The sequence below is a fragment of the Neoarius graeffei genome, chromosome 2 (assembly GCF_027579695.1).
Source record: "Neoarius graeffei isolate fNeoGra1 chromosome 2, fNeoGra1.pri, whole genome shotgun sequence".
In the NCBI taxonomy this organism is placed as follows: Eukaryota; Metazoa; Chordata; class Actinopteri; order Siluriformes; family Ariidae; genus Neoarius; species Neoarius graeffei.
Genome location: NC_083570.1, coordinates 25,210,126 through 25,233,681, shown reverse-complemented (window position 1 = coordinate 25,233,681; position 23,556 = coordinate 25,210,126).

The following is a 23,556-nucleotide window of genomic DNA, read 5'->3' as shown; positions in this document are numbered from 1 at the left end:
TGCCTGGTTGCCATATAGTTTGTAGTTGTGGCATGCCATTTGGTATGCATATGTATCTCACTAAGCCGGACAAAAATGTAATGCCAATGCATTAGCCACGCCCAACAGGAAGTGAGGTAATTTCACTTTTGTGTGAAATGCATGGCCACGAAGACGGCGCAACTCCTCCTAGACCGTTCATAGGAATGTCACCAAAATTGATACACATCATCTACAGACATGGCTGACAAAAGTTACTAAATATGTTTCACGTAGGATAAACCGTTCAGAAGTTATACGTCAATCAATTTTCACTTCAAAATTTTACATGCTAAAAAATTCATAACAAATCTTCTAATTGCTCAACACTGCTCATACTTCACACGCTAATCACTCATTGGGCTTCTGACATGTTACCCAATTTCTGTGATATTTCGCCACTGGGGGCGCTATTTTTGGGCAAAAAATCCAATCTTTCCTCAAATTTGGTCAAACTTCACGGCCACCCTCTTTCTACCTCCCATGTCATGTATACCACATTTTGGGAATTTTCGTCCATGGGGGGCGCTGTTTTTGGCCGACGCAATTTCTCCAAAACGGGTTTTTGGTAAATAATTCCATAATGCTTTTCCTTCACACCACTACCTTGTGATAGTGCGTTGCTGTTGTGGACACTTATTTTTCCATCTCATAATCACTCATATACAGCATAGCGCCACCTACTGACATGGGAAAAACCAAAAAATTTATTCTTCAAAAATCTATATCTCATCTTCTGTTTACTCAATTGTCATCAAACTTCATACGCGAGCTCTTCATAGCTCACCTGACATGTACGCCAAATTTTGTGCACTTTCGCCCCTGGGGGTGCTGGTTGTAGCAGAAATGATATTGCAGCTTCTGATTTGTCAAACTTGGCAAGCAAACTCTTTACAAGACCCTTTTTGGGGCGCTTGCCATGGTCAACATCGCACGAAATTTGGCTCCTTTTTCTTAGTCTCCCACCGCTACTGAGAACCAGAAGCCCAGATCCAGGCGGGCCTCAGGGCCTCTATAGCGCCCCCTAACTCATTGTGATTTTGGCCTCCCGCATTAAGGTGCCTGGTTGCCATGTAGTTTGTAGTAGTGGCATGCCATTTGGTACACATATGTATCTCACTAAGCCGGACAAAAATGTAATGCCAAAGCATTAGCCACGCCCAACAGGAAGTGAGGTAATTTCACTTTTGTGCGAAATGCATGGCCACGAAGACGGCGCAACTCCTCCTAGACCGTTCATAGGAATGTCACCAAAATTGATACACATCATCTACAGACACGGCTGACAGAAGTTCCTAAATACGTTTCACGTAGAATAAACCGTTCAGAAGTTATACGTCAATCAATTTTCAATGCAAAATTTTACATGCTTAAAAATTCATAACATATCTTCAAATTGCTCAAAACTGCTCATACTTCACACGCAAATCACTCATTGGGCTTCTGACATGTTACCCAATTTCTGTCATATTTCGCCACTGGGGGCGCTATTTTTGGGCAAAAAATCCAATCTTTCCTCAAATTTGGTCAAACTTCACGGCCACCCTCTTACTACCTCCCATGTCATGTACACCACATTTTGGGAATTTCCGTCCATGGGGGGCGCTGTTTTTGGCCAACGCAATTGCTCCGAAACAGGTTTTTGGTAAATAATTCCATAATGCTTCTCCTTCACACCACTACCTTCTGATAGTACGTTGCTGTTGTAGACACTTTTTTTTCCCAACTCATAATCGCTCATGTGCAGCATAGCGCCACCTACTGACATGGGAGAAACCAAAAAATTTATTCTTCAAAAATCAATATCTCATCTTCTATTTTCTCAATCTTGATCAAACTTGATACGCACACTCTTAACAGGTCACCTGACATATGTGCCAAATTTTGTGAACTTTTGCCACTGGGGGCGCTGTTTTCAGGCAACAATTTATATCTCGGCTTCTGATGGGTCAAACTTGATCAAACTTTACAAAACAACTCTTCATAGGGCCCTTGACATGTATACCAAATTTGGTGACCTTTCACCACTGGGGGCGCTCATTGCGCTGTAGCAGTTGCAGGAGAGGTGTTTTCAATCATGAGGCACCAGGAGTATGTTGTTTTGGTTGCCTTAAACACACATGACTTGTGGACCACTGGGGGCGCTCATTGCGCTGTAGCAGTTGCAGGAGAGGTGTTTACAATCATGAGGCACCAGGAGTATGTTGTTTTGGTTGCCTTAAACACACATGACTTGTGGGGAATGGGTAGGCAGTCGGGAGCAAGTGTTGTAGCGTTACATACAGACTAATAGATGTCTAACTGAAGACAATCCTATGTAGCTTTAGCTTGGTGACTGATGAGGTAAATACATTAATTTGGTTGGGAAGCCATGGCATGAAATGTTCTGTACATGACAACATCTCAGCGCACCGTGTACTCTGTGTCCAATTCTGTGCTTTGTCACCATTGTGGGAGTAATGTCTCTTGCCAAAGAAGCTGTGGAAGGTATTTCGCGGGGACGCATGCCCCTGTCCCCCTTGGCCGCTGGCGCGAGGGCCCGTCGAGGCCGCTTGCGGCTTTAATTCTTCTTCTTCTTTATTTTTCTCCGCTGTTGGGCCATTTTCGGGGCGCTTGCCATGGGCGAAAACGCGCGAAATTTGGCGCCACTTCCGAGAATTGCCACCGCTACTCAGAACCAAAAGCCCACACTTGGCCGGGGCTCAGGGCCTCTATAGCGCCCCCTAAGTCGTTGTGATTTTGGCCTCCCGCATTAAGGTGCCTGGTTGCCATATAGTTTGTAGTAGTGGCATGCCATTTGGTATGCATATGTATCTCACTAAGCCGGACAAAAATGTCATGCCAATGCATTAGCCACGCCCAACAGGAAGTGAGGTAATTTCACTTTTGTGTGAAATGCATGGCCACGAAGACGGCGCAACTCCTCCTAGACCGTTCATAGGAATGTCACCAAAATTGATACACATCATCTACAGACATGGCTGACAAAAGTTACTAAATACGTTTCACGTAGGATAAACCGTTCAGATGTTATACGTCAATCAATTTTCACTTCAAAATTTTACATGCTAAAAAATTCATAACAAATCTTCTAATTGCTCAACACTGCTCATACTTCACACGCTAATCACTCATTGGGCTTCTGACATGTTACCCAATTTCTGTGATATTTCGCCACTGGGGGCGCTATTTTTGGGCAAAAAATCCAATCTTTCCTCAAATTTGGTCAAACTTCACGGCCACCCTCTTACTACCTCCCATGTCATGTATACCACATTTTGGGAATTTTCGTCCATGGGGGGCACTGTTTTTGGCCGACGCAATTTCTCCAAAACGGGTTTTTGGTAAATTATTCCATAATGCTTTTCCTTTACACCACTACCTTGTGATAGTGCGTTGCTGTTGTGGACACTTATTTTTCCATCTCATAATCACTCATGTACAGCATAGCGCCACCTACTGACATGGGAAAAACCAAAAAATTTATTCTTCAAAAATCTATATCTCATCTTCTGTTTACTCAATTGTCATCAAACTTGATACGCAAACTCTTCATAGCTCACCTGACATGTATGCCAAATTTTGTGCACTTTCGCCCCTGGGGGTGCGGGTTATGGCAGAAATGATATTGCAGCTTCTGATTTGTCAAACTTGGCAAGCAAACTCTTTACAAGACCCTTTTTGGGGCGCTTGCCATGGTCGACATTGCACGAAATTTGGCTCCTTTTTCTTAGACTCCCACCGCTACTGAGAACCAGAAGCCCAGATCCAGGCGGGCCTCAGGGCCTCTATAGCGCCCCCTAACTCATTGTGATTTTGGCCTCCCGCATTAAGGTGCCTGGTTGCCATGTAGTTTGTAGTAGTGGCATGCCATTTGGTACGCATATGTATCTCACTAAGCCGGACAAAAATCTAATGCCAATGCATTAGCCACGCCCAACAGGAAGTAAGGTAATTTCACTTTTGTGCGAAATGCATGGCCACGAAAACGGCGCAACTCCTCCTAGACCGTTCATAGGAATGTCACCAAAATTGATACACATCATCTACAGACATGGCTGACAAAAGTTCCTAAATACGTTTCACGTAGAATTAACCGTTCAGAAGTTATACGTCAATCAATTTTCAATGTAAAATTTTACATGCTTAAAAATTCATAACATATCTTCAAATTGCTCAAAACTGCTCATACTTCACACGCTAATCACTCATTGGGCATCTGACATGTTACCCAATTTCTGTGATATTTCGCCACTGGGGGCGCTATTTTTGGGCAAAAAATCCAATCTTTCCTCAAATTTGGTCAAACTTCACGGCCACCCTCTTCCTACCTCCCATGTCATGTATACCACATTTTGGGAATTTTCGTCCATGGGGGGCGCTGTTTTTGGCCGACGCAATTTCTCCAAAACGGGTTTTTGGTAAATAATTCCATAATGCTTTTCCTTCACACCACTACCTTGTGATAGTGCGTTGCTGTTGTAGACACTTATTTTTCCAACTCATAATCGCTCATGTGCAGCATAGCGCCACCTACTGACATGGGAGAAACCAAAAAATTTATTCTTCAAAAATCAATATCTCATCTTCTATTTTCTCAATCTTGATCAAACTTGATACGCACACTCTTAACAGGTCACCTGACATATGTGCCAAATTTTGTGAACTTTTGCCACTGGGGGCGCTGTTTTCAGGCAACAAGTTATATCTCGGCTTCTGATTGGTCAAACTTGATCAAACTTTACAAAACAACTCTGCATAGGTCCCTTGACATGTATACCAAATTTGGTGAACTTTCACCACTGGGGGCGCTCATTGCGCTGTAGCAGTTGCAGGAGAGGTGTTTACAATCATGAGGCACCAGGAGTATGTTGTTTTGGTTGCCTTAAACACACATGACTTGTGGGGAATGGGTAGGCAGTCGGGAGCAAGTGTTGTAGCATAGCGCCACCTACTGACATGGAAGAAACCAAAAAATTTATTCTTCAAAAATCAATATCTCATCTTCTATTTTCTCAATCTTGATCAAACTTGATACACACACTCTTAACAGGTCACCTGACATATGTCCCAAATTTTGTGAACTTTTGCCCCTGGGGGCGCTGTTTTCAGGCAACAATTTATATCTCGGCTTCTGATGGGTCAAACTTGATCAAACTTTACAAAACAACTCTTCATAGGTCCCTTGACATGTATACCAAATTTGGTGAACTTTCACCACTGGGGGCGCTCATTGCGCTGTAGCAGTTGCAGGAGAGGTGTTTACAATCATGAGGCACCAGGAGTATGTTGTTTTGGTTGCCTTAAACACACATAACTTGTGGGGAATGGGTAGGCAGTCGGGAGCAAGTGTTGTAGCATAGCGCCACCTACTGACATGGGAGAAACCAAAAAATTTATTCTTCAAAAATCAATATCTCATCTTCTATTTTCTCAATCTTGATCAAACTTGATACGCACACTCTTAACAGGTCACCTGACATATGTCCCAAATTTTGTGAACTTTTGCCACTGGGGGCGCTGTTTTCAGGCAACAATTTATATCTCGGCTTCTGATTGGTCAAACTTGATCAAACTTTACAAAACAACTCTTCATAGGTCCCCTGACATGTATACCAAATTTGGTGAACTTTCACCACTGGGGGCGCTCATTGCGCTGTAGCAGTTGCAGGAGAGGTGTTTACAATCATGAGGCACCAGGAGTATGTTGCTTTGGTTGCCTTAAACACACATGACTTGTGGACCACTGGGGGCGCTCATTGCACTGTAGCAGTTGCAGGAGAGGTGTTTACAATCATGAGGCACCAGGAGTATGTTGTTTTGGTTGCCTTAAACACACATGACTTGTGGGGAATGGGTAGGCAGTCGGGAGCAAGTGTTGTAGCATAGCGCCACCTACTGACATGGGAGAAACCAAAAAATTTATTCTTCAAAAATCAATTTCTCATCTTCTATTTTCTCAATCTTGATCAACCTTGAGACTCACACTCTTAACAGGTCACCTGACATATGTCCCAAATTTTGTGAACTTTTGCCACTGGGGGCGCTGTTTTCAGGCAACAATTTATATCTCGGCTTCTGATTGGTCAAACTTGATCAAACTTTACAAAACAACTCTTCATAGGTCCCTTGACATGTATACCAAATTTGGTGAACTTTCACCACTGGGGGCGCTCATTGCGCTGTAGCAGTTGCAGGAGAGGTGTTTACAATCATGAGCCACCAGGAGTATGTTGTTTTGGTTGCCTTAAACACACATGACTTGTGGACCACTGGGGGCGCTCATTGCACTGTAGCAGTTGCAGGAGAGGTGTTTACAATCATGAGGCACCAGGAGTATGTTGTTTTGGTTGCCTTAAACACACATGACTTGTGGACCACTGGGGGCGCTCATTGCACTGTAGCAGTTGCAGGAGAGCTCTTTACAATCATGAGGCACCAGGAGTATGTTGTTTTGGTTGCCTTAAACACACATGATTTGTGGGGAATGGGTAGGCAGTCGGGAGCAAGTGTTGTAGCGTTACATACAGACTAATAGATGTCTAACAGAAGACAATCCTATGTAGCTATAGCTTGGTGACTGATGAGGTAAATACATTAATTTGGTTGGGAAGCCATGGCATAAAATGTTCTGTCCATGACAACATCTCAGCGCACCGTGTACTCTGTGTCCAATTCTGTGCTTTGTCACCATTGTGGGAGTAATGTCTCTTGCCAAAGAAGCTGTGGAAGGTATTTCGCGGGGACGCATGCCCCGGCCCCCCTTGGCCGCTGGCGCGAGGGCCCGTCGAGGCCGCTTGCGGCTTTAATTATTCTTCCGTCTTCTTCTTCTTCTTCCGTCTTCTTCTTCTTCTTTATTTTTCTCCGCTGTTGGGCCATTTTCGGGGCGCTTGCCATGGGCGAAAACGCACGAAATTTGGCACCAGTTCCGAGAATTGCCACCGCTACTCAGAACCAGAAGCCCAAACTTGGCCGGGGCTCAGGGCCTCCATAGCGCCCCCTAAGTCGTTGTGATTTTGGCCTCCCGCATTAAGGTGCCTGGTTGCCATATAGTTTGTAGTAGTGGCATGCAATTTGGTACGCATATGTATCTCACTAAGCCGGACAAAAATGTAATGCCAATGCATTAGCCACGCCCAACAGGAAGTGAGGTAATTTCACTTTTGTGCGAAATGCATGGCCACGAAGACGGCGCAACTCCTCCTCGACCGTTCATAGGAATGTCACCAAAATTGATACACATCATCTACAGACATGGCTGACAAAAGTTACTAAATACGTTTCACGTAGCATAAACCGTTCAGAAGTTATACGTCAATCAATTTTCAATGCAAAATTTTACATGCTTAAAAATTCATAACAAATCTTCTAATTGCTCAAAACTGCTCATACTTCACACGCAAGTCACTCATTGGGCTTCTGACATGTTACCCAATTTCTGTGATATTTCGCCACTGGGGGCGCTATTTTTGGGCAAAAAATCCAATCTTTCCTCAAATTTGGTCAAACTTCACGGCCACCCTCTTACTACCTCCCATGTCATGTATACCACATTTTGGGAATTTTCGTCCATGGGGGGCACTGTTTTTGGCCGACGCAATTGCTCCAAAACGGGTATTTGGTAAATAATTCCATAATGCTTTTCCTTCACACCACTACCTTGTGAGAGTGCGTTGCTGTTGTAGACACTTATTTTTCCAACTCATAATCGCTCATGTACAGCATAGCGCCACCTACTGACATGGGAAAAACCAAAAAATTTATTCCTCAAAAATCTATATCTCATCTTCTATTTACTCAATTGTCATCAAACTTCATACGCAAACTCTTCATAGCTCACCTCACATATACGCCAAATTTTGTGCACTTTCGCCACTGGGGGCGCTATTTTTGGGCAAAAAATCCAATCTTTCCTCAAATTTGGTCAAACTTCACGGCCACCCTCTTCCTACCTCCCATGTCATGTATACCACATTTTGGGAATTTTCGTCCATGGGGGGCGCTGTTTTTGGCCGACGCTATTGCTCCAAAACGGGTTTTTGGTAAATAATTCCATAATGCTTTTCCTTCACACCACTACCTTGTGATAGTACGTTGCTGTTGTAGACACTTATTTTTCCAACTCATAATCGCTCATGTACAGCATAGCGCCACCTACTGACATGGGAGAAACCATAAAATTTGTTCTTCAAAAATCTATATCTCATCTTCTATTTACTCAATTGTCATCAAACTTCATACGCAAACTCTTCATAGCTCACCTGACATATACGCCAAATTATGTGCACTTTCGCCCCTGGGGGTGCTGGTTATGGCAGAAATGATATTGCAGCTTCTGATTTGTCAACCTTGGCAAGCAAACTCTTTACAAGACCCTTATTGGGGCGCTTGCCATGGTCGACAACGCTCGAACTTTGGCTCCTTTTTCTTAGACTGCCACCGCTACTGAGAACCAGAAGCCCAGATCCAGGCAGGCCTCAGGGCCTCTATAGCGCCCCCTAACGTGTTGTGATTTTTGCCTCTCGCTTTAAGGTGCCTGGTTGCCATGTAGTTTGTAGTAGTGGCATGCCCTTTGGTACGCATATGTATCTCACCAAGCCGGACAAAAATGTAATGCCAATGCATTAGCCACGCCCTACAGGAAGTGAGGTAATTTCACTTTTGTGCGAAATGCATGGCCACGAAGACGGCGCAACTCCTCCTAGACCGTTCATAGGAACGTCACCAAAATTGATACACATCATCTACAGACATGGCTGACAAAAGTTGCTAAATACGTTTCACATAGGGTACACCGTTCAGAAGTTATACGTCAATCAATTTTCAATGCAGAATTTTACATGCTTAAAAGTTCATAACAAATCTTCTACTTGCTCAACACTGCTCATACTTCACACGCAAATCACTCATTGGGCTTCTGACATGTGACCCAATTTCTGTGCTGTTTCGCCACTGGGGGCGCTATTTATGGGCTAAAAATCCAATCTTTCCTCAAATTTGGTCAAACTTCACGGCCACCCTCTTACTACCTCCCATGTCATGTATACCACATTTTGGGAATTTTCGTCCATGGGGGGTGCTGTTTTTGGCCCACGCAATTGCTCCAAAACGGGTTTTTCGTTAATAATTCCATAATGCTTTTCCTTCACACCACTACCTTGTGATTGTACGTTGCTGTTGTAGACACTTATTTTTCCAACTCATAATTGCTCATGTACAGCATAGCGCCACCTACTGACATGGGAAAAACCAAAAAATTTATTCTTCAAAATTCTATATCTCATCTTCTATTTACTCAATTGTCATCAGACTTCACACACAAACTCTTCATAGCTCACCTGACATATACGCCAAATTTTGTGCACTTTCGCCCCTGGGGGTGCTGATTATGGCAAAAATGATATTGCAGCTTCTGATTTGTCAAACTTGGCAGGCAAACTCTTTTCAAGACCCTTATTGAGGCGCTTGCCATGGTCGACAACGCACGAAGTGCGAGACCCTATTGTTGCCATGTGTCCAATTCTGTGCTTTGTTGCCATTGTGGGAGTAATGTCTCTTGCCGCAGAAGCTGTGGAAGGTTTTTCGCAGGGACGCATGCCCCCGCCCCCCTTGGCCGCTGGCGCGAGGGCCCGTCGAGGCCGCTTGCGGCTTTAATTTTTTTTCGACTGTTTTTTCTCTCTCTGGGATTATTACCATCAGTCACTCTGTCCTTGTGCCATCTTCCTGGTTTTCACTGAGAGGGTTTTTGACTGTGCTGCTGCGCCAGTCACCTGCCTGCCCTCCTCACAAGCCCATTCCTCAGGCATGCTTCTGCTCATTTCTGGTAGTTGTATATTGGGTCCTTTCTGCTTCTGTGACCTCCGGGCCATGACAGTGTATGAACATAAAAAGATGGGCAGGTTTCTCATATGTGGAGGGTGTAATTATGATAAAATTAGTGACCGGACAATAGATGTAATTCTAGAACCAGGGAAAAGGGAGAGTCTGTTTGACAAGTCAGGCAGAAAATACAAGTCATTTTATATAAAATACAGTGGATATAAAAAGTGTACACACCCTGTTAAAATGATAGGTTTTTCTGATGTAAAAAAAAATGAGACCATGATAAATAATTTCAAAACTTTTCCAACCTTTAATGTGACCCATAACCTGTACAATTCAATTGAAAAACAAACAAATATGTTAGGGGGAAAAACATTAAAAAAAATGTACAATAAGCTGGTTGCATAAATGTGCACACCCTGAAACTAATACTTTGTTGAAGCACCTTTTCCTTTAATTACAGCATTCAGTCTTTTTGGGTACACACCTGCCTTCAATTAAAATGACTCTGATTAACCCCATATAAAGTTCGGACATTTACTCAGTTGCATCCTTCAGCAAAAGCCATGGTTTGCAGAGAGCTTACAAAGCATCAAAGGGATCTCATTGTTGAAAGGTATCAGTCAGGAGAAGGGTACAAAAAAAATTCCACAGCATTAGATATACCATGGAGCACAGTGAAGACAGTCATCAAGAAGTGGAGAAAATATGGGACAACAGTGACATTACTGAGAACTGGACATCCCTCCAAAATTGATGAAAACACAAGACAAAAACTGGTCAGGGAGGCTGCCAAGAGGCCTACAGCAACACTGAAGGAGCTGCAGGAATTTCTGGCAAGTACTGGTTGTGTACTATATGTGACAACAATCTCCTCTGTTCTCCATATGTCTGGACTATGAGGTAGGGCCAAAGAAATACATCCAAGCCCGGCTAAATTTTGAAAAAAATAAATAAAAATACATCAACTCTCCCAAAAGCATGTGGGACAATGTGTTATGGTCTGATGAAACCAAGGTTGAACATTTTGGCCAAAATTCCAAAAGGTATGTTTGGCGCAAAAAGAACACCATACCCATAGTGAAGCATGGTGGCAGCAGCATCATGTTTTGGGGTTGTTTTTCTTCAGCTGGAACAGAGGCTTTAGTCAAGGTGGAGGGGATTATGAACAGTCCTAAATACCAGTCAGTTTTGGCCCCAAAACTTCAGGTGTCTGCTAGAAAGCTGAAGATGAAGAGGAATTTCATCTTTCAGCATGACAGTGACCCCAAAAAAGTCAGAGCCCAGGGCTATATCCAATTGAGAATCTGTGGGGTGACTGAAGAGGGCTGTGCACAAGAGATGCCCTTGCCATCTAACAGATTTGGAGCGCTTTTGCAAGGAAGAGTGGGCAAATATTGCCAAGTCTAGATGTGGCAGGCTGATAGACTCCTACCCAAAAAGACTGAATGCTGTAATTAAAGTGTATGGGTTTTTTTTTTTATGTTTTTCCCCCTGACCGATTTGTTTGTTTTTCAATTGAATTGTACAGGTTATAAGTCATATTAAAGGTGGGAAAAGTTTTGAGATTATTTATCATGGTCTCAAAGGTTTTTCTGTTGTTAAAAAAAAATTAATGGGATGTGTACACTTTTTATATCCACTGTATTTCGCTTTTCAGGCATACAGTCCAAGTATGGATGGGAATCTAGGATCTGCCAAGTATAGCAGAAATCAAGTTTTTATATATATATATATATATATATATATATATATATATATATATATATATACACACACACACACACCAGAGAAAATAAGTATTAAACGTGTTAACATTTTTCTCAGTAAATATGTTTCTGATGGGGCTATTGACATGAAATTTTCACCAGATGTCGGTAACAACCCAAGTAATTCAAAAATACAAAGAAATCAAAACATGTATGTCTATAAATAAAGTGTAATAAAGTGGAATGACACAGGGAATAAGTATTGAAAACACTTACTGAAATTTATTTAATACTTAGTAGAAAAGCCTTTGTTGGTAATGACAGCTTCAAGACACCTCCTGTATGGAGAAACTAGTCACATGCATTGCTCGGGTATGATTTTGGCCCATTCTTCCACACAAACTGTCTTCAAATCTTGAAGGTTCCGGGGGCCTCTTCTATGAACTCTGATCTTCAGTTCTTTCCATAGATTTTCAATTGGATTCAAGTTGGGTGATTGACTGGGCCATTCTAGCAGCTTTATTTTCTTTCTCTGAAATCAATTGAGAGTTTCCTTGGCTGTGTGTTTGGGATCATTGTCTTGCTGAAATGTCCACCCTTGTTTCACCTTCAGCATCCTGGTAGATGGCAGCAGATTCTTATCAAGAATGTCTTGGTACATTTCTCCATTCATCCTTCCTTCTGAAGGATGAAGTCTGACAGTACCATATGCTGAAAAACAGCCCCACACCATGATGTTCCCACCTCCAAACTTCACTGTTGGTATGGTGTTTTTGGGGTGATGTGCAGTGCCATTTCTCTTCCAAACATGGTGTGTGCTATGACATTCAAAGAGTTCAATTTTGGTCTCATCTGACGAGACTATATTCTCCCAGTATTTCATAGGCTTGTCCAAATGTTGTGCAGCAAACTTTAAATGAGCTTCAACATGCTTTTTCTTCAGCAATGGAGTCTTGCACAGTGAGCATGCATAGAGGCCATGGCAGTTGAGTGCATTACTTATTGTGTTCTTTGAAACAACTGTGCCTGTTAATTCCAGGTCTTTCTGAAGCTCTCTGCAAGTGGTCCTTGGCTCTTGGACAACTCTTCTGATTTATCTTTTGACTCCTCTGTCAGAAATTTGCAAGGAGCACCTGGTCGTGGCTGTTTTATGGTGAAATGATGTTCTTTCCACTTCCGGATAATGGCCCCAACGGTGCTCACTGGAACATTCAGAAGTTTAGAAATATGTCTGTAACCAATGCCATCAGCATGTTGTGCAACAATAAGGTTGCGAAGGTCTTGAGAGAGCTCTTTGCTTTTACCCATCATGAGATGCTTCTTGTGTGACACTTTGGTAATGAGAAACCTTTTTATAGGCCATCAGTTAGGACTAAACCAGCTATATTAATTTGCACTGATAGGGGGCAGGATTGCTTTCTAAATACTGACAGATTTCAGCTGGTTTCTTGGCTTTCTATGCCTTTTTGCACCTCCTTTTCTTCATGTGTTCATTACTTATTCCCTGTGTCATTCCACTTTATTACACTTAATTTATGGACATGTATGTTTTGATTTATTTGTATGTGTGAATTACTTGGGTTGTTACCAATATCTGGTGAAAATTTCATGTCAATAGCCCCATCAGAAATACAACTTTCTAAATTGTGGGAACAGAGGAACTGGAAGCAGGCTTCAGAACAGTTTTTTTTTTCACTTTTCGGTGACAACACATAAACATATACACACATGTGGGGTGACATCACTCTCTCTCATTGCTGGCTGTCTGAAAGACGCACAGATTAATAGACAGCCAGTAATTTCACACAGGTGCACCTCATCACACATTACCTGCTGGATCACCCTGCCTCCTCATCATTCACAGCCGATGCTTGACCATGCCCCTGCTGCCACATGCCCCTGCTGCCACATACCCCCGCCAACCCAACTCAGGGCAGGGAGCAGTCCGGCCTACAGTTGACTCCTCCCACAGCAGGAGAGGTTATCCGCCACCACCATCTGTGCCCCTGGCCTGTGGACCACCTCAAATTTAGAGGGCTGAAGGGCCAGATACCAACGAGTCATTCATACATTGGCATCTTTCATGTGGTAGAGTCACTGGAGTGGGGCATGGTCAGAACAGAGGGTGAATGAGCATCCTAGCAGGTAGTACCAGAGAGTGAGGACCACCCACTTGATGGCCAAACACTCCTTCGCTATCATGCTGTTCTTTGACTCTTGCATGGAGAGCTTGCGGCTGATATACAGCATCAGACTCTCCTCCCCCTCCACCACCTGGGACAAAACAGCCCCCAGTCCTCTGTCCGACACATCAATCTGTAAAACAAAAGGGAGAGAAAAGTCAGGAGAACGTAACAGCAGACCCCCACACAAAACTGCTTTTACCTGCACAAAAGCCTGTTCGCATGGCTCTGTCCACTGGACTGGATCTGATGCCCCCTTTTTAGTGAGGTCAGTCAGCGGGCTGTTGATGTCCGAAAAGTTAGGCACGAAGCACCTATAAAAACCAGATCACCCCAGGAATTGCCTCACCCCCTTTTGGTCTTAGGTCTCAGGCAGGCTGCAGTCGCTGCAGTCTTATCAATTTGGGGATGCACCTGCCTATGACCCAGATACTGTACTTCCACCCATCCAATTGCACACTTTTTCGGGTTTCCTTGAGCCCAGCGTGCCTCACCGACCTCAGAACCATCCTAAGATGCTATAAATGCTGCTCCCAATCATTACTATAAATGATTGTCATCTAAGTAGGCTGCCACATATGCATTGTGGGGATGGAAAATTTGGTCCATGAGATGCTGAAACGTCACTGGAGCCCAAAACAACCCGAAAGGAAGGGTGACAAATTGGTGTCAGCCAAACAGAGTGGAAAAGGCCATTTTCTTGTGGGATAATGGAGTGAAGGGGCTCTGCCAATATCCCTTTGTTAAATCCAGTGTCAAATAAAAGTGAGCCATGCCTAACTGATCAAGCAGTTCATCAATGCAAGGCATCAGATATGCATCAAATTTAGACACTGCGTTGACTTTTCTATAGTCCACACAAAACTGGATGGACCTGTCGGTCTTGGGAATCAAGACCACTGGGCTGCTCCAGCCGCTATGCGACTCCTCAATTACTCCCATCTTAAGCATAGCCTGGAGTTCATCCCAAAATACATTTTTCTTGTGTTTGTGGAACCGATATGGGTGGCTGTGCACCACCACCCCTGGGGGAGTCTTAATGTGGTGTCCAATGAGGTTATTGTGACCAGGGAGGGGTGAGAACATATCGGAGAATTCCTCCTGCAACCTAACGACCTGTGCTTTCTGGGATGGTGAGAGGTGGTCTCCACAGGGGACCAGAGTGAATTGTGCTGCCCTTTTTAGACTTAACTCTGGTCCCACTTGGTGAGCAATTTTGAATTTGAGGTGGGGCAGTAAAACGAGGTGGGCAGTAAAATTCCTCTGTTGTACAGGCTAGCTTGACGTTCTTGGGCCTGTAGCAAATTCTCCTGAGTTAAGTGTCCTCAGTGTGTGGAGTGTTAGTTTCAGGTTAAGAATGTACTTAATTTCATTTTTGCTTTGTGAAGGTCCGTCCCCCCCCAATTTTCTTAAATGATTTCTAAGACACCATGGGGCTTGCCCCCATACAGCAATTCAAATGGGGAAAACCCGGTGGAGGCTTGTGGGACCTCGTACACTGCAAACAGTAGAGGGCTGAGCCACCTGTCCCAATTTTTAGCATCCCTGTGAATGAACTTATGAATCATGTTCTTAAGTGTTTGGTTAAATCATTCTACCAGCCCATCTGTTTGCACATGATAAACAATAGTACAAATCAATGTAATCCCCAATAATTCATACAATTCACGCAGTGTGTGTGACATAAAACTAGTGCCTTGATCAGTCAGGATTTCTTTTGGAATCCCGACTTGGGAGATAACGTGGAAGAGTGCTCCGCAACACTACATGCTGAGATATTGCGGAGAGGCACCGCTTCTGGATATCGCGTTGCATAATCCATGATGACTAATACAAAGCAATACCCATGTGCAGATCAATCTAATGGCCCAATGAGATCCATGCCAATTCTTTTGAAGGGGATCTCCATCAATGGCAATGGTTGCAATGGCACTTTTAGTGTGGCCACTGGATTCACCAACTGGCATTCACAACATGTTGCACACTACCTGCAGACATTGGCATAAATCCCTGGCCAATAGAAATGGGCCATGAGACCATTTAGTGTTTTATCCTGCCCCAAATGCCCAGCCATAAGATTATAGTGAGCTACATGGAATAAAAGTTCCCTACAGCTATTCGGGACCAACAACTGTGTCATCTTTTCTTGAGATTAAATGTCCTGCATCACTTGATACAGCCTATCCTTAATAATACAAAAGTATGGGAAGGACAGCAAAATATTAGGCTGGAGGATTTGGCCATCAATTACTTTCAATTGGTCAATAGCATGTCTTAGTTACTTGTCACACTCCTTCTCCAATGGGAAGTCCCCTAAGGGGTTCCCCAGAGACAGAGGAAGGCTCTCCCCACTCTGTGTGTCATCATGATGTGGTCCTGAAGTGGACAGCCCTGGGAATGCCTCCCCAGCTAAGGTTGCAGTGGGATTCCCCTGTGATGTACTACTGCAGGATCCACCCACTACTATCTGTTTGATTAATGTTTTAAACCCTGGCCAATCAGTTCCCAGGATCAGAGGGTGGGTGGCGCTCGGACTAACCGTCACCTCCAGTTATGTTTTTCTCCCTGGAAGTGAATGGTAACAGGTATTAGTGGATATTTGTGTATATCACCATGCACACATTTAACCTTCACCAAACGTGCATTTCCCAGTGCCCCGCACTGAATCAGGCTCTGATGTATGGAGGTCTGATTACAACCCGAATCCACCAAAGCCTGAAGTGTACCCCCTTGCATACTCACAAATACAGTGGCGCTTGAAAGTTTGTGAACCCTTTAGAATTTTCTATATTTCTGCATAAAGATGGCCTAAAACATCAGATTTTCACACAAGTCCTAAAAGTAAATAAAGAGAAACCAGTTAAACAAATGAGACAAAAATATTCTCATTCTCATCTCATTATCTGTAGCCGCTTTATCCTGTTCTACAGGGTCACAGGCAAGCTGGAGCCTATCCCAGCTGACTACGGGCAAAAGGCAGGGTACACCCTGGACAAGTTGCCAGGTCATCACAGGGCTGACACATAGACACAGACAACCATTCACACTCACATTCACACCTATGGTCAATTTAGGGTCACCAGTTAACCTAACCTGCATGTCTTTAGACTGTGGGGAAATCGGAGCACCTGGAGGAAACCCACGCAGACACAGGGAGAACATGCAAACTCTGCACAGAAAGGCCCTCGCCGGCCATGGGGCTCGAACCCGGACCTTCTTGCTGTGAGGCGACAGCGCTAACCACTACACCACCGTGCCGCCCACAAAATATTATACTTGGTAATTTATTTATTGAGGAAAATGATCCAATAATACAAATCTGTGAGTGACAAAAGTATGTGAATCTCTAGGATTAGCAGTTAATTTGAAGGTGAAATTAGAGTCAGGTGTTTTCAATCAATGGGATGACAATCAGGTGTGAGTGGGCACCCTGTTTTATTTAAAGAACAGAGATCTATCAAAGTCTGATCTTCACAACACATGTTTGTGGAAGTGTATCATGGCACAAACAAAGGAGATTTCTGAAGACCTCAGAAAAAGCATTGTTGATACTCATCAGGCTGGAAAAGGTTACAAAACCATCTCTAAAGATTTTGGACTCCACAAATCCACAGTCAGACAGATTGTGTACAAATGGAGGAAATTCAAGACCATTGTTACCCTCCCCAGGAGTGGTCAACCAACAAAGATCACTCCAAGAGCAAGGTGTGTAATAGTCAGCAAGGTCACAAAGGACCCCAGGGTAACTTCGAAGCAACTGAAAGCCTCTCTCACATTGGCTAATGTTAATGTTCATGAGTCCATCATCAGGAGAACACTGAACAACAATGGTGTGCATGGTAGAGTTGCAAGGAGAAAGCCACTGCTCTCCAAAAAGAACATTGCTGCTCATCTGCAGTTTGCTAAAAATCACGTGGACAAGCCAGAAGGCTATTGGAAAATGTTTTGTGGACAAATGAGACCAAAATAGAACTTTTTGGTTTAAATGAGAAGCATTATGTTTGAAGAAAGGAAAACACTGCATTCCAGCATAAGAACCTTATCCCATCTGTGAAACATGGTGGTGGTAGTATCATGATTTGGGCCTGTTTTGCTGCATCTGGGCCAGGACGGCTTGCCATCATTGATGGAACAAAGAATTCTGAATTATACCAGCAAATTATAAAGGAAAATGTCAGGACATCTGTCCATGAACTGAATCTCAAGAGAAGGTGGGTCATGCAGCAAGACAACGACCCTAAGCACCCAAGTCATTCTACCAAAGAATGGTTAAAGAAGTTAATGTTTTGGAATGGCTAAGTCAAAATCCTGACCTTAATCCAATTGAAATGTTGTGGAAAGAAGGGCGGCATGGTGGTTGTAAGAATATAATCCTGAATACTCCTAAACCTACTCTTGTAAATGCGCGGCCCAAGGGTGACTGTCGTTTAGTGTAGCAGTTTAGGGTTTACTTTAGGCCAGCTACAATACAGTATGTGCTGCTCTGTACATTTTGCATTTCCACATGTTCTGTTCCCGTTTCATATCCTGATTTTGTCTATGTTTTTGTGTGAAACATCCTGTTGAACTGTGCATAACTCTTGTGTGACCTTGATACTGAGTGTGCAAAGCACATTCCGTAACTTTCCACTGCTGATACTCCCTACGCAGAGTATATATAAAGCCCCGACGCAGCTGCGCGTTAGGGCACGACTGAGAATAAACCAGATTGATTTAACTCATGTGGTTTGCTCTCTTTTTGTCCTCGGAGTACTCCTTGTAACGCATCTGAACAGCACACAGCGCAATCCTAACAATTTGGTGACCCCGACGTGATACTCTCAATCAGGTAAGACATGTTTGATTGACTACCTGGTTGGAAGTAGCTCCGTAGTGCCCTAAGGAGGGCTTTGTTTTCCCTGGTTCGAGTCCAGGAAGAGCGCGCTATAGAAATTTGTGTAGCGCCCTAAGGAGGGCTTGGTTTTCCCTGGTTCGAGTCCAGGAAGAGCGCGCTATAGAAATTTAGATAAATATCTGCTGTTTGTTTCTGTTCAGATCCGTTTGCTTTACTGTATGATGGGGGGCTCGTATCCTAAACCTGAGGTCACAGACACCCCGGCGGAATGGATGAATAAGTGCGGTTTAGGCTATTACGTTACGCCGTGGCTGGACAATTTGGCTGGGTGGACGGAGGCAAATCCTCAGATTCCATCGTATCCCCGTGATGGGACGTTTAATCCAGGTTTCCTTGCTTCAGCGCACCGTATGATTTACGAAAGCAATGGTTTGACATGAAGAAGGTATGGGATAAATCAAAGGGTGTTTACACCCCGAGACCTGTTTTAAAGGCTATTCCAAAACCAAAACTTTCTCAGTCAACCTCCCATGTAAAAGCGAGGGAGGAATAGTTACGTCCCACTCATTCCTCATCTCATATACATGTCCAGTAAATTTGTTAGCACATGATTTAATGTGCAAATTAGAAGTAAATCTCACATCCACTCCAGATGGACTAACTATTGAAGTAAGTGAAATGTGCGGTGTGCAGTATGGGTTTGGAAGCCCTCTGTATGTGTATGTCTGGCAGCTCTGTTCAGATCAGCTCACACACTTGAACACCTCATCAGTTGACACAGATTATATGATGAGGAGCGTTTGCTCGAAATAGTCGATGTGTTGCAACCTAGAAATGACGTCGCTGTGAATATAAAGGAAGAAATAGCTCCGGCTCAGGAAGGTGGCCGTCCGCGTCAGCGCACCGTGTCGACATTTTTTTTGGAGGGACACACCGAATGCTTTGCAGCTCCTGCGTGAGCAGTTAACTAGGTATTTCTCCGCCTGATGTTTTTGCCCTATCCAGTTCTGTGCTGCCACATAATATTCTGAACGCTGCTTGTACGTCCCAAGCTCCTTCTCCTGTTCTCTCTGCTCTTCCTAACACCCTGTGGGCGGATCATAAGGACGATGTGGGCTCTGTGAGCTGCTCTCCGTATGAAGCTGTTATTAAACACTCTACACCTGTTTATGTTAAACAATACCCTCTGTCTCCTAGTAAGCTCAATGGTATTGACAATATTCTAAAATCTCTTTTGCAGCAAGGTGTCGTGGTTCCTTGTGTCAGCCCGTATAACACCCCAGTGAACCCGGTCCCAAAACCGGATGGCACATGGCGCCTCACTCAAGACCTATGTAAAATAAATGAACTCATCGTTCCCGTGGCTCCAGTGGTCCCTGACGTTCCTTCTCTTATGTCTTCTATTCCGTGTGACCATGCTTATTTCTCTGTGATTGATTTGTGCTCTGCCTTTTTCAGTGTTCCTGTGGGCCATGAGACTCAGCCCCTGTTTGCTTTCACACACAGGGGAAGACAATACACGTGGACGCGGTTGCCACAGGGTTTCATTGACTCACCGGCGGTCTTCACTGCCGTATTGCGGGACGCGCTGGCTGATCTCTGTCTTCCCCGGGGCTCCACGGTGCTCCAGTACGCGGATGATCTCCTGGTAACGGCGGAGGATCAAGACGCTTGTGCTGCCGCCACATTGTCTCTCCTCACACTCCTGGCGCAGAAGGGTTTCAAGGTCTCCCGCACGAAGTTGCAGTTTTGCCTCACAACTGTTCGCTACTTGGGACATGACCTCTCTCAGGGTTCCAGGAGGCTTAGCCCGGAACGCGTTCAAGTCATTATGGACACTCAGGTACCTGCAACCAAGCACGCTCTCATGGCATTTCTGGGCCTCATCAATTACTGTCGTCAATGGATCCCTGACTGTTCAATCTATGACAAGTGTTTGCGTTCAGCTATAAGTCACTCAGATCCTTTGACTCAGCCCCTGGTCTGGACTGAGGACATGTTAACGGCCTTCAAGGCTCTGAAGCAAGCTTTGTGCTCCGCCCCTGCTCTCCGGCTGCCGAACTATCGTTTGCCGTTTCACCTGTATGTGTGCAATCAGAAGGGGACCGCCTCTGGGGTGCTGGCTCAGGAGCACGGGGGGGGGGGCATGCGACCTTGCGCGTTTCTGTCTAAAACTCTTGACGCTGTGGCACAAGGGCTTCCTGGCTGTCTTAGGGCTGTTGCTGCGTGTGCTCTCATGGTCACGGACGCTGAAAAACTTGTTTTGTCGCATCCGCTCATTTTACACACTTCACATGACGTCGTGTACATTCTGCGGAATCTTAGTACTCAGCATTTGTCTGCTCAGCGTCGCTCTGGCTATGAGTTTATTCTTTTGGCCACAGAGCATCTCACTGTTAAGCCCTCCTCGTCGTTTGATTCTGTCGCCCACGCTCTTCAGCGTCTTCTTAACTCACAGGATGACGATGTTGCGTTTGACTCACATGACTGTCTTTCTAATATCGTTTTTGAGACTAGCATCCGCCCAGACTTACACTCCACCCCTCTTTCCACAGGCGATTCTCTTTTTGTAGATGGTTCCTGTTCCCGCCCTGCGGATGGTGTGTTCCTGTGTGGTTACTCTGTTTGTCACCTCCCTGATGAAATTGTTGAAGCTCATTCTTTGCCTTTTTCTTCTGCTCAGGCTGCGGAGCTCTATGCTTTGACTCGCGCGTGTATTTTGGCTCAAGACACAGACGTTACTATTTACACCGACTCACGCTACGCTTTCGGCGTGGCGCACGACTTCGGCCGCATTTGGGCGTCTCGGGGGTTTACGACAGCCGACGGTAAGCCCATTTCTCATTCTTCACTTGTTACTGATTTAATCACCGCCTGTCTCCTTCCGTGCACGTTGGCCATTGTTAAGACACGCGCGCACACAAGAGGGGACTCATTTGAAGTAAAGGGCAATTCATTCGCTGATCGACTCGCTAAAGCTGCAGCCGCATCCGGTGTCCTGCCTCCAGGCTTTAATTGCGCTTTAGTTTCTACTGATCGCATGGTTAGCGCTGTCTTACCTGACATAGATCTCATTTCTATCCAGGCCTCGGCCTCTGTGGCAGATACGCAGTTCTGGGACGCCCAGGGCGCGACAGAGAAGAGTGGCGTTTTGCTTGACACACAGGGCCGTCTTTGTTTACCTCGTCACTGTACTCCCTTTCTCGTCCGCGAGTTCCATGGTCCCACTCATCGCGGCCGAAGAGGGGTAGTGGAAGATATGAACAGAACATTCTGCATCAATAATTTGCACACAGACGCACACAACATTCTGGACAAGTGTTTAACGTGTGCCCAGAATAATCTATCTAAACCAGGCGCGGTACATCAGCACCTTCCCATACCCGACACGCCTTTCCAAGAATGGCAGATCGACTTCACTCACATGCCAAAGCAGGGCCCATTCAAATACCTTTTGGTCATGATTGACAAATTTTCACGGTGGATTGAGGCTTTCCCGTGTAGCAAAGAAAACGCCCTAACAGCAGTGAACAAACTTACACAGGAAATTATCCCACGTTACGGTCTTCCGGTAGGAATTGACTCTGATAAGGGAACGCCGTTCACCTCTAAGGTAACGCAGGAGCTATGTAAAGACCTCAAGATCAATTGGCGTTTTCATATCCCATACCATCCACAGTCCTCTGGCATTGTGGAGCGCGCGAATAGAACAATTAAGGGTAAGTTGCGTAAGGCTATGCAAGATGCAGGCACGAAAAATTGGGTCCAAGTTTTACCGTTGGTCCTCGCTGATATGCGCATGACTGCTCAGGTCGCTCTCGACAATTTATCTCCGTACGAGCTCGTCATGGGACGCCCCTTTCCTGTCCCTTGGCGTAGAGGCATGCAGGTTATAGGAACGGGTGATCTTGAAGTACATCTCAGCGAGTACGCGGTGGGTCTCATGCGGGTGCTGGATGAGTATTGGGCGAGAGTAAATTCCAAAAAGCCTCCCATTCCAGAGGCACACACTCACCCCTTTGAGGTAGGGGACAGAGTTTTAGTAAAGAGATTCGGTAAACTAAACGCTCCCATGGAGGAGTCACCCTACAGTGGGCCCACCGATGTACTCGCTGTAACTTGCACGGCTGTGCTAACGGACCTTTTTCCACAGTGGATCCATGCCAGCAGAATAAAGAAGGCTCCAATGTAATAGAAATCTATATTGTTGATGCTTAACAGACTTTTGTGTTTCAGAAAGTTGCTGTGACAATAGCTGACGGCCTTTTCAGGGATCCCCTTCCAGCATCTGGAGCAATCCAGTTTCGGCTGATCTACAAAGAGGGGATGGTTGGTGAGTCTTGCAAAGTTCTGGGCTGAAGAGTCTGAAATGCACGGGAGCCTGTGACATTTTTCGCCGTCTGCACCCTGTGAGCATTAGAGAACAAAGTCAGTGACCAGTATGACTTTCTTCATCATCGTGCTGATCTCAACGCTTGGGGCAGGGTTACCCGCACAAGCAATACACCGGGACCCAAGGGATAACGAGTTTTAGAAATATGTAAACTTCACTGTAAAAACATCAATGAATATGAGTAAACCCTGTTATGTGTGTTCTTTGTTACCCCATGACAGCAGCGCTCCTTTTCCGGTCCGAATAGCCCCGTCTAACTACTCTGAGGTTAATATGACATGGCTCAGCCTGTAGCCCGTTTCTTTTCCGTTGTTGCATGGATTGTATATATAATATGATGATCTCGCACACAGGTTATGTCCCTGTGTCGGCCAAGACTGGGGTGTGAATAATACTCTGGGCTTGCGTCAGAGTATTAAAGAGGGGATTGTAAGAATATAATCCTGAATACTCCTAAACCTACTCTTGTAAATGCGCGGCCCAAGGGTGACTGTCGTTTAGTGTAGCAGTTTAGGGTTTACTTTAGGCCAGCTACAATACAGTACGTGCTGCTCTGTACATTTTGCATTTCCACATGTTCTGTTCCCGTTTCATATC